Raw genomic sequence first — 12,466 nt, forward strand, 5'->3', positions numbered from 1 at the left:
CCCTCAATGAGCTTGCATGCCACTCTGTGGATTCAACATGTACACAGATAAGTAAGTACAAGAGAGGGAGTGCAGAAGTAGGAGAGGGAAGGGCAAAGGGGACAAACAGGCAATCAGGGAAGACTTCATGGAGGAGAAGATACCTGACCCGAGCCTTGGAGGAAGTAAAGGATCCTCATAGTCAAAGGGGAGGAGAAAGTGAATTCCAGGCATGGAGAGTTGGGCTGGGGGGGGGGGGGGAGTGGAAGGGACAGCCAGAGCAAAGGCCTGGAGGTAGGAGATACTTATCATCTCCACTACCACCCCCTTTTATAAATGAAGACATGGAGGATCAGAAGAGGAAAAAAAAATCACTGACAATGTCTGTGGTCCTCAGTTTCCTCATCTGTACAATAAATAACCTCTAAGGTCCCTTCCAGTTCTAGATCTATGAATAAAGACAGCTTTCCAGGCTGGCAAAGTGCTTTTGGTGCCTAATCTCATTTGCTCCTCTCAACAACTTTGTGAGTCAGGTGCTCTGAACATTCTCGTTTGATAGATGAGGAAAAAGAGGTCGGGAAAGTGAAAGAACTCACCCAGAATCACACAGCTGTAAATATCAAAGGCTGGATCTGTACCCAGGTTTTTCTGACTCCAAGCCAAATATTGTTTCCACTATACTGAACTGCCTCAGGACCTGCCCCCACCTCACCCCATCTCCCCAAAAATTCTTTCTAATCCTAAAGCTAGGAAGCGTCTGAACTATAAACTCACCATTTGACAACTTCTGGTAGTAACTAATTATCTGTGCTAGTGAGTGCTGAGTTCAGTTGCTTCCATGACTGTCAAATGATGCCAATGCGCTTTAAAAATACAAGCACTCTGGGATAAAGACCCTGTTGCCTCACCTTGGTTATGGCACTGACTTTAAGCAGGTCTTCTGGCTCCAATCTCGGTGGCACTCCCACTTCCCCACACTGCTTCTCATAAACACAGCTGATGTCACTCCACTGAAGGGGGCAAGAGGTGGTACAACGGCTCCTTAGTAGGCTGAGTGCAAAGAGAGAGGAAATTCTGGGAAACTTAGACTAAGCTTTTTTTTTTCAGGGCAAAATTCCCAGGGTCAAAGTTTCCCAGAGTTCAAATAATCCTCTTCCTTGCCTTCTCCCCCTTGAGAAAGATAAGCAGCATGGTACAGTAGAAAGAGTAAGAAGAAATGGGTTCAAATTCTGCCTCTGAGGAGAACTACCTGTATAACCTTGGGCAGATGGCTTAAATCACAATGGGACTCAGTTTCCTCATTTGTAAAATTGGAGGAGAACTTGAACTGGACGGCTTCAGAAGTCCTTCTTTCCAACTGTATTTCTACAATCCCATAATTCTATATCCTCCCCACAGACTACCTTGGCAAACGCCCAGTTGTCACCATCGCTAGTTCTGTCCTGACTGACATCTCTCACACACTACTGACCTGTCAGGCTTAAAGGCAATGAATTCTGGCTTCCATTTATCTGAGCCACCTTAAAACCAACCATCCATGACAGTCAGAGAACTCAAAGGGCAACACCTACGCCACTCAGGCATTCAGTCACCACCTCAGGTAGAGCTGGTAGAGCGCATGGAATACTGGATTTGAAGTCTGAATCCTGCCTCCAGACAACGGAGCCTCACTTTGCTCAACTGTCAAATGGACACAGTGATAATCTACACCACCCATTGTACCAGCCAGGGTCATGGCCAAAAAGTACAAATATAATAATGTATACAAAGTACTCTGCAAAGTTTCAATCAGATATGAATGCCAGCTCTGGTTAGTGTGCCCCACCCCCGAGGTTAATCAGTGTGAGCATAAGGCGGGACTTGACATCCATGGTAGCAAGTTTCCACTTTCAGTGAGTCAATCATTAAACATTTATTAATTGCCAGCCTGGCACCACGTGCCAAACACATCATATGCTCAGCTCTGGGGAGACAAAGAAAGGTTTAAAAAAAAGGCAGTCTCTACTCTAGGGGAGCTCAGAGTCTAACAAGGCAGACAACATGCCGAACCTGCAGATGAGAAAGAAAGAGGGGACACACAACAGATGGGACAGAAGGGACCTTAATAAACAGCAAGACGCTAAGTAACCATCATCTGTCATCGTCGCTCCTTCATCACCAGAATGAGCAATTAGCAAATCATCCAGGAAACCTGATGGGAGGTTCAGTCAGCTACAAGGCAAAAGTCATTCCATGCTTTGATGTCTTCAGAAATTCTCCAGGTGACTTAAAACTAAAGGTCTCTCATCCCTCAGCCAAAACCTGCCCTCATCGGCTTGAGGAAGAAGCTTCCCAGAATCACAGAATTTCAGAGTAGGAAGAGACCTCAGAGGCCACCTCATCCAAACTATATCTACTCCACAACCTACATGACAGACCACAGTTAAATGAATAACTGAATGAATGAATGAATGTTCATTGAGCCTTTGGTGAAAACTTCTAGGGAGAGAGAACACACTACCTCCAGAGGCAGCCCAGTCTACTTTAGGATAGCTCTAATTGTTATAGAATTTTGTTTTTCCTCACCTTAAGCTTAAATTTGTCTCTATAACTTCCACCCACTGTGCCTAGTTCTGGTTTCTGGGGACAAGCAAAAAAATACCAAATCTCTCTTCCTACTGCTGTTCAAATACTTAGAGACCCACCGTACATCACCTTGAGTCCTAGCCAAGCTAAACATCCCATGTTTCTTTGACTAATCCTCATGGGACACAGAGTGGAGACCCTTCACCATTTGAGGCACCCTCCCTTGGACAGCCCCAACATCCTTCCTGACTCCATACCCTGACTCCATGCTTATTCCACTGCACCACCTAGCTGCCTCCCCTTCCCTGGAAATCTTTGAGCAAAGATTGAATAAGTATTGGCCATGTGTATGATAATAGAGATTCCTTTTGTGTATTAAGGTCTCTTTCAATTCTTAGATTCTATCATTTAGAATCTATGCCAAAGGCTTGTGAGGAAGCATCTTATAAATCTTAAAGTCCCATAGAAATGAGAGTTGATTTTAGCATGAAGCATAATGCTCAATGGCATTCCAGTGACCTACAAAGGTCCATTATTATAGCCTCACTGTCTTAGGCCTGTTAGCCTTCCCTCACCTCCCTGAAATTACTTTGTGGCTACTTTGTAGATTTTTTGTAGGAGTGTAAGCTCCTTGAAGGCAGGGACTAACCATTTTTGTCTTTGTATTTCCAATGTCTGGCATGATGCCTTGCACATGGGAGAGCAGCTTGGAGAGATGGAAAAGAATGCTGGACTTGAAGTCAGAAGATATAAGTTCAGGTCTTTCTTTATTCACTTACTAGCTATGTAGCATGTAGGGGGTGTTCCAGGAGAGCTAGCACCTCTGGTGTGAGGGCTGCAGAGCCCCTTTCAGGGTGGCTCATCCACCTTTGGTGTCCATCTGTACCCCCCAACTGTCACCTGTGGCTCCAAGAAGCTGTAGCATGCGCTTCGGTCACACCCTGGTAAACCCATCTCAGCAGACAGGCTAAACCAGGTTGAGGGTAATCAAACAGGCCTCACTCAACAGTGAGTTAGAGAGGTGTCTATCCCAAGCATGGGAAGACTTTTACCCGCAGAATGGATGGTGGAGAATTTGTTCCGAAAGCCTTGAAGCAGGCAATGTGGGACACTTAGAGCTTAGTCAGACTGAACTTGGATGACTTTGGGAGAGAGAGTGAGGATGACCCTACTCTGTGCAACTCTGCCTCGCTTAAATCCAATTCTCTCAAAAATCAGGACATCACAGGTGATGTCACATTGGTCCTCTTCAAAATGAAGGATCAACAACAATTATCAATGTAACCTTAAGAAATCACTTAACCTCTATAGACCCCAGTATCCTCACCTATAAAATGAGGGAGTTGGACCAGATGGTTTCTGAGGTCACTTCTGGCTCTAAATCGGTGGTGTAATGCCTCCATGAAGGGGCTCAATTATTGATTGTTGAATTTGACTTGACTGAATTAGACATGGGATTTTACTGGACTCTTTAGGTGTTACCCAAAATGGAAGAGGTATGTGTACATAGTAGTCTGAAAAATAACTACTAGAGGATTTAGTGGGCCACAAGCTTCATATGAGTCAACAATGTGATACAGAGGCCAAAAAAAAGCTAATGAAATCTTGGGCTTTTCAAAATCAAGAACAGCAAGTGCCCAGGACTAAGGAGGTGATGGTCTCGATCTCTCCACTAATCAAAGCACATCTGTAATATTATGATCCCTTAATTGTAGGAAGAACATTGCTAAGCAATGAAAGCAGGGCAATAAGGATGAAAAATGTCCTTGAGATCACGTCACAGGAGGATAAGCTGAAGAAACTGAAGACATTTAGCCTACAGAAGAGAAGACTCGGGAGAGACACGGTAGGTGCCTTCCAACTTTTGAAGGACTGTCACGTGAAAGAGAGAGGGAATCAAACATGAAGACTTCAGAGAAACTTTGGATGATTTGTATGAACTGATGCAGGGGGAACTCGGTGGAACCAGGAGCATGACTCACACAATGACCTTGAACTCATAAAAGAAGGGTAGGTAGGTGGCAAAGTGGATAGTACACTGGCCCTGGGGTCAGGAAGATCTGAGTTCAAATCTGGCCTCAGACACATGATACTCACTAACTGTGTGACCCTGGGCAAGTCACTTAACCTGGATTGTGAAAGAAAGTAAGAAAGAAAGAAAGAAAGAAAGAAAGAAAGAAAGAAAGAAAGAAAGAAAGAAAGAAAGAAAGAAAGAAAGAAAGAGAGGAAGGGAGGAAGGGAGGAAGGGAGGAAGGGAGGAAGGGAGGAAGGAGGGAAGGAAGGAAGGAAGGAAGGAAGGAAGGAAGGAAGGAAGGAAGGAAGGAAGGAAGGAAGGAAGGAAGAAATCGTAGAAGAAGACAACACTGCAACATTTCAGAAGGCTAAGCCACACAGTAACTGATCAAAATTTCCAGTGACTGACGGCAGAGCATGCTGCCTGTCCTTCAGCAGAGAGAAGTTGTGCACTATTAGGGGCAGAACTAGGTAAATATTTTCAAATGTGCCCAAAACATTGATTTGGCTTTACTGCCCTTATTTGTTGGGGGGGGGGTCTGTTGGAGGGGAAAAATCAATGGGGAAAAACTGCGGTATAAAATGAAGGAGGGCATTAAAAAAAACTTTTTTTAAAGTATTATATTTGTTCTCATTACTCAGGGACTATGGGACAATGGCTGAAAATTGTAAAGACAGTTTAGTCAGACGTAAGGAAAAATTTCCTGATGCTGAAAGAGTAGCATAATAGAAATAATACTGGGTCCAGAGTATTATTCTAATTCTATTCCACTGACCCAACTGATGTGACCTTAGGCACCTCACAACCTCCCCGGGCCTCAGTTTTAAAATGGGGAGTTAGAGTAGGTGGTTTCCAAGATCCCTCCCAGCTCTAGAACTATGATTGTTTGACTGGTTGCATATAAACGGAATGGGATGCTTTGAGAAATAGTGAGTGGAAGCCTTCAAGAAAAAAAAAACGGATGACAACTAATTGTAGATGTGGTAGAGGAGAATATGGTTCTGATACCTGTTGGACCAGAGAAGTCTTTGAGATCCCTTCCAATTCCAAGAGGCTGGGATTCTCGTGGTGGGTTGGGAAAGGGTGAGGGGACACCTCAGCTTAGAGACAGGGGGATGGATGAGATGACCGCCAGAAGACCCTTTCAGTTCTCTGACTCTGGTTCTAATCACATCTTAGGGATTACTGGGTACATTTTACCCTTAGGGGTTGTGAAGTACTTGGCAGCTTGTGCTTTGCAAACGAACCACTTGACAGGGCCTCTGCCTCACTAAAAATGGCTTTGTTTACTCTGTAGTTTGTGATTTAGGGAGGGGAGGGACCCAGCTGCTCCCTTTGGTTTCTAAATGGGCCCCTGATCTGCTTTTAAGGTACATTTGTCTTCTAGGCCCAGGGACTTTGCAGGCTGGGGTGGGGAAGGAGAGTCCCTCAGAGGCCCCTCAGACTTTTCTATAGTATCCGGGATGTTGGGCTTACCCCCAATTTATTTATTTTCTATTTGTTATTTCTCTAGTGTCTGTGGAATGTTCCTTTCTTGCCAATTCTGCTGGAGCAGGAGGTGGAGGGAGGCAGCTGACAGTGCCCTGGATTCCTTAAAAGCTGAAAGCACCCACTGGATTTGCCTGACTTTCTCACAAGCACCACAATCGTGTGGTTTTTGTTGTTTTGTTTTAAGGTGGGGGTAAGCCCTGTTCTGAATCAAAGGTACATTTCCATCACACATCATTGATTCAATTACTCCAGCTCAGCACCCACAGGTCCCGTCAATATCCCAGGCTTTAATGGTCACACTAGGAAGCCCACACATTAGACACTATTTTAGCTAGAACAGACAGACAGAGAGACAGACAAAGAGAGGGAGGACAGGAAGAGAAATAAACAGAGTAGGAGACTGAGATTAAAAGAGTGGGATGGGGACAGACAGAGAAGGGGGAGAAAGAGAGTGATAGACCAACAGATATAGAAAGACAGAGAGAGAAAGAGAGAGAGATGCACAGAAAGAAACAGCCAGAGAGAGACAGAGACAAAGATAGAGACAGATGCACTTAAAGACAGATGGGCAGAGATTCATTAGAATCCTCTCAGCTGAGGCAAACACAAGTTTCACTTGGGTTCTTTTTTCCCCCCATCCTTTGCTTTACACTGAAAAAAGCGGTGAATTTGTAATACTTTTTAAAGAGGTGGAGAAAACAGTTTTCATTGGAATTGAATCAGTAGAATAGTCAAGAGACCTCTGCTCATCTCCAGTCCTAAAATATTTAGTGAATACTAGAAGAAGAGGGTTTAACGAACTTCTAGCATTTTCCAGCTGTTAGACTTCATTACTGATCTGTCTCTTCTCCCATAAATACTTAGAGGCTCACTAAAAATTCCAGGGAAGATGGGTTATCTCTCATTGGACTGTTTCTAAATCAGCAGTCAAGGCTATTAACTGTTTCAGGGATCTGCCACTTGGCTGGGGGATAGGCTGCCTCATGAGCCCATGGACAGTGCTAAAGATTCAGTGAACCCAAGGCTTCCTTAGCACTCACAGCTGACAGGGACTGAAAAACAACACTAATAACTGGCATTTATATAGCACGCTAAGTTTTTTCAAGCACTTTATACATATGATCTCACTTGACCCTCACGATAACCCTGGGAGGGTAGGTGTTTTTTATTATCTCCATTTTGCAGATGGGGAAACTGAGGCTGAGAAATTCAGTGATTTGCCCAAGGTCACACTTCCAGTAAGTCCTGAGGCAGAATTTTCAGAGGCTCAGATTCATATTTGGGACTTCTGACCCAAGCAGCATGACATAGTAGAAAAATCTCTGGACTCAGAATCAAGAGAACGTGGATATAAATCCTGTCTCTGACACTGGTTAGCTGTGTGACCCTGGACAAGTCACTTAACTTCTGCATGCCTCCATTTTCTCATCTGTAAAATGGTGATAATTACAGTATTTACCCCACATGGGTAATTGTGAAGATTCAATGAAATAATGAATGATACAATGAATGTCTAAGGAGTTAGAAGACCTGGGTGCACTTTTGCAAATCATCTCATTTTCCTGGGGCTTAGTTTCAAGTTCTCTGAGTGACCTCAAAGGTCTCTTCCAGCCCTAGAGCTATCATACTATATATAGAGCGCTGAAAAACCTTAAAGCACTTTTATAAATAAAGGCTGTTATCATTAGACACCATAGTGGAGAAAGTGCTGAGTTCCGGAGTTTAGGAAGACCTGACTTCAAATCCTGCCTGTTATAACTATCTGCTATACCTTGCTTGTAATTAAGCAAGACACTTAATTTTTCTGGCTTTCAAGTTTCCTCATCTGTAAAATGACGATTAATGAAATGGTCTCTGAGGCCCCTTCCTGCTCTAGACCTAGGATTAAGACATAAGTGTCAAACACATACCACAACATTTCAGAGTGTGGCAGAACCAGATAAAAATGTAACTGGGTAATATTTAATAAAATAAAGAAAAAATACAATAGAACATAGATAATGTTAATATGTGGCTTTCTGTGTCAATCCCCAACCCACAGGGATCCTTTTGTATGGTTTAATGGCCTCATTTCTGATTGAGTTTGACACCGCTGGTTCAAAGTGTTTTGTCAATAGTAAAGCGCTTCTATAAATACTAGTTATTATTATTGGTAGAGTTAGTTGTCCTTCATTCTCAAAGAGGACCAAAATGACATCACTGTGTTACAGTGTGTCTGACTGCGGCTGATCAGAATGTGAGCTCAGAATTCTCTGCCACAGGTCAGGCACAAATAGTCCACGTGAACCCTTGGGGCGGCTTCTCTAAATATGCACGTCTCACATTTCTTTTGTGCTACTTCAATTCTGCTTTGCTCAGAGAGCATAGCACCTTTTCTGGTGTGGGTACATTATGCTGGGTGGTCCTGTGCCAGTGTCTCCCATGTCACATAATCAATACCAAAGTTCTTAAGAGAGACCTTGAGGGTGTCCTTGTATCGATTTTTCTGACCACTCTGTGAGGGCTTGCCCTGTGTGAGTTCTCCATAAAATAGTCTTTTTGGCAAGCATACATTTGGCATTCAAACAGCATGGCCAGCCCGTCAGAGCTGCTCTCTCTGCAGTCGAGTCTGAATGCCTGGCAGTTTAGTTTGAGAAAGGACCTCAGCGTCTGGTACCTTGTCCTGCTGGGTGATCTTCAGAATCGTCATAAGGCAATTCAAATGGAAGCGATTCAGTTTCAGCATGCCATTGACATACTGTCCAGGTTTCACAGGCATAGAACAATGAAGTCAGCACAACGGCTCTGTAGACCTTCAGTGTGGTAGTCAGTCTAATATCTCTTCCTTCTCATACTTTCCTTTGGAGCCTCCCAAACACTGAGCTAGCTCTGGCAATGCATACGTCAACCTCACTATGACACGCTTGCCCAGGTTCTAGATAATGGGCGATGCTCTCCCACTTTCCCAGTCACCAGTGGAGTGAAACAAGGCTGTGGGTTTGCCCCCATGCTTTTTAGCATGATGTTTTCAGCCAGGTTGTCAAGACACCTTCTGTGAGGACGAACTCAACATCAAGGTCAGCTAAGGCACTAACGATAAATTCTTCAACTTGGAAGAAGAGTTAGGCAAATGTAAGTTCAGATTCTGACCCTGGGACAAGCCTCTAAGATCCTGAAGCAATTCCCTAGGCTTTATCTCAGAAGTCTTAGAGTGGAGATCTATGCTCTCCGATTCACTGAGAGTCTCCCAGAGGAAATCATGGGTCCTTTGGGAAGGAGACCCTGGGCCCCAGGGCAAATCAAAAGGGGCAAACTGAAAGATAACAATAACAATAATTTTAAAATAATGTAATTATGCAAATGATACAGCAACTTGTGCAAAGTTAAGAATAAAGCTAAATGTTGGTATTTCAGTTATATTTGACTCTTCATGATCCCATTTCAGCTTTTCTTGGCAAAGATAATATAGAGTAGCTTGCATTTTCTTCTCCAGCTCATTTTACAGATGAGGAAACTGAGGCAAATAGGGTTAAATGACTTGCCAAGTATCACATGGCTACAAAGTGTCTTAGGCTGGATTTGAACTCAGGTCTTCCGGACCCTAGGTGTGGTATTCTATCCACTGCACCAGCTCAATTCCCCAGTGCCACCTAGGTGCCCCCTAAAGATAATTATTAAAATCTAATTAATTATTCCACCAAAAATAAACTACTTATGTTTCAATTTGATGTGAAATACATAAATAATTTTGTTTCCTTGGTCTTGGTTAACTGGTTAATTTTTTCAAACTTCTACTGCTCTTATAGGGACAAAACTTTGGAACAGGGTGAGTTAACCTGGGGTCCAATAACTTTTGAAAATAGATTTTATAACTATTTCAATCTAGTTAGCTTCCTTTGTAATCCTATATATTTTATTTTATGTATTCAAAACCCTTTGTTCTGAGAAAAGGCCCCAAGGCTTCACTAAACTGACAAAAGTGTCCAGGATACACAAAAGGTTGAGATTCTCTGCTTTAGAACTCAGTCAATCAATAAACATTTATTAAACACTTACTGTGTGCCAGCACAGGCTAAGTGCTACGGAAACAAAAAAAGTCAAAAAATAGTCCCTTCCCCCAAGAAGCTTACAATTTAATAAGGGAGATAAGGAACAAACAAAAGTGTAGAAATAAGTTATATACAGGAAAAATAGGAAATAATTAAGAGAGAGAAGGCACTAGAATTAAGATGGGTTGTTAAAGGCTTCCTGTAAAAGATGGGATTTTAGTTGAAACTTAAAGGAAGCCAAAGAAGGCAGTAGATGAAGATGGGAAAAGAGAGCATTCCAGGCATGGAAGACAGCTGAGAAAAAGATCCTTAACCCTAGAAAATGTTGCCTTCTAAAAATGCTGGGAATTCCAATTTCCCACATAGAATAGTGTCTGATCAGGATAAGCCTGAAAAAGAAAATTCTTACGTAGACACGTAGCTGTCTTCGAATATCTGAAGAGCTGCCAGGAAGAAAAAGGATTAGACTCGTACCGGTTGACTCCAAAGGGCAAAACTAAGCAACAAATGGAAATTAAAAAGAGGCAAAATTAGACTTGATATAATGGAAAGTTTCCTAACAATTAGAGCTATTCCAAAAATGGAATAGGCTGCCCTGGGGGGTAGTGAGTTCCCCTTCACTAGGTGTCTTCAAGGTATGGTGAAGATTCTTTTTTGAACTAAATGGCCCTAAATTCCCTTCCCACCTTGAGACTCTGTGATTATAAAAACCTCTTTTCAAGTCTATTTCACAGACCTGAAATATACTTATTTTTTTTTATGCCCACCCACTAGAATGAATGTAAGCTCTTTGAGGCCAGGGACAGAGTTCCATTTTTGTCTGTAAATACAATGCCTTGCTTAATTAAGGTTTGTTGAAGTGAAATGAGTGAACTGAATCATTGCTGTTTTTGAAAGGTCATAATTTTAACCTTACCCTGAACAAACTCTTCTATGAGTTACTTTAAGCCAATTAGTGACTATTACCAATACTAATTTAAAAGTGACATGGTTATGCATTTTCCCAGGCTATCAGCTAATTAGGTTAGCAGAAACAATGTCAGGAATAGCTTTATTCTCCATTTTCCTGGGAAATGTGCCCAGAGGCCGTTAGACAGGGACTCCATTCAATAAACACCATAAATATAGTAAATAATATAGTTTCAAGGTTTTTAAAAATCAATGAGGCCAACCCAGTAAACAACCTATCTTTCCAGAGTACATTCATTTAGGTCCAAGTCACATCCTGTGTGAATAATAGTAGATGAGGTCCTCAAACATGGTGCCTGCCCTTCCGAGAATGGATATCAAAGCTCAGCTAGCATTAGTCTCCCTGGCATACATTCTGGGCAAGGGAAGGGGGGGAGGGGAAAGGAGAGGAGGGCCCTCAATCAGTGAGTGCATTGGCAATTTTAAGAAAAACTTTTCACAAAAGATTTTTGGGAGGAGGTAAAACGGGGCTCAGAAGAACTAAGTCTGGGGAGACTGAGATGGAATTGAAAAAGAATGGGTGAGGGAAAATGATGGTGGTACAATGGATAGAGCCCTGAACCGCTCAGCTTCAAACACTCACTAGCTATGTGTTCCTGGGCAGGTCAGTTAGATGCTCTCTACCTCAGTTTCCTCATCTGTAAAATAGGGATAATAACAGTGCCTACTTCCCAGGGTTGGCATGAGGATAAAATGGGATAATATCTGTAAAGCACTTAGCAAATTTCATAAAGCTATATAAATGGTAGCTATTATTATTTTTAAAAGAATCACACAATTTCAAAGGTATAAGGCATTTACCTGGGAAGCCATTTAGTCCAACCCATGACCAAACAGGAATCTCTTCTATATCAAAACATAGATTCAGAGCCGAAAGGGATCTTAGAAGTTATCACAACTACCACCTTCATTTTTACTGATGGGCAGAGAAAAGTGGCAAAAAGAGAAAGTGGCAAGTAAATGATTATCAAGCCTTTGCTTAAAGAATTCCAATAAAGGAGATTCAAATACTTCTGATTACAGCCAATAGTACTTTGGAGAAGAAAAGAGGCCAATATGACCTCAGGCCAATGTTTGTTGTATTCCGCTCCCTCCTTCCCCTGCCCCAATATTTATCCTCCCTGGGGCTCTAGGGTCTACAGTCAATGCCTACTTCCCTCCTTCTTTTGAGCAGAAAAAGAACAACAAAGCTGGGCAACTGCTGAAGTGAAGAAGCATAGAAATGAAAACTTAACAAAAACCTGAAGTAGCCACAGAAGAGGCATCAATGTTAATGAAGTCATATTTCTTCCTGGTAGATGAAAAAACATGGCAGATATTGTTGGAAGGAGTGGAGGGAGTGGGGATGGAGATGGGTTGACAGGGATGGGAACCGTCCACCCTAATAATAATAACAAAGAAAGGGACTTTGCTTTGGTTT

Source organism: Phascolarctos cinereus, unplaced genomic scaffold (assembly GCF_003287225.1).
Source record: "Phascolarctos cinereus isolate Bilbo 61053 unplaced genomic scaffold, phaCin_HiC Scaffold_4;HRSCAF=312, whole genome shotgun sequence".
Taxonomy (NCBI): domain Eukaryota; kingdom Metazoa; phylum Chordata; class Mammalia; order Diprotodontia; family Phascolarctidae; genus Phascolarctos; species Phascolarctos cinereus.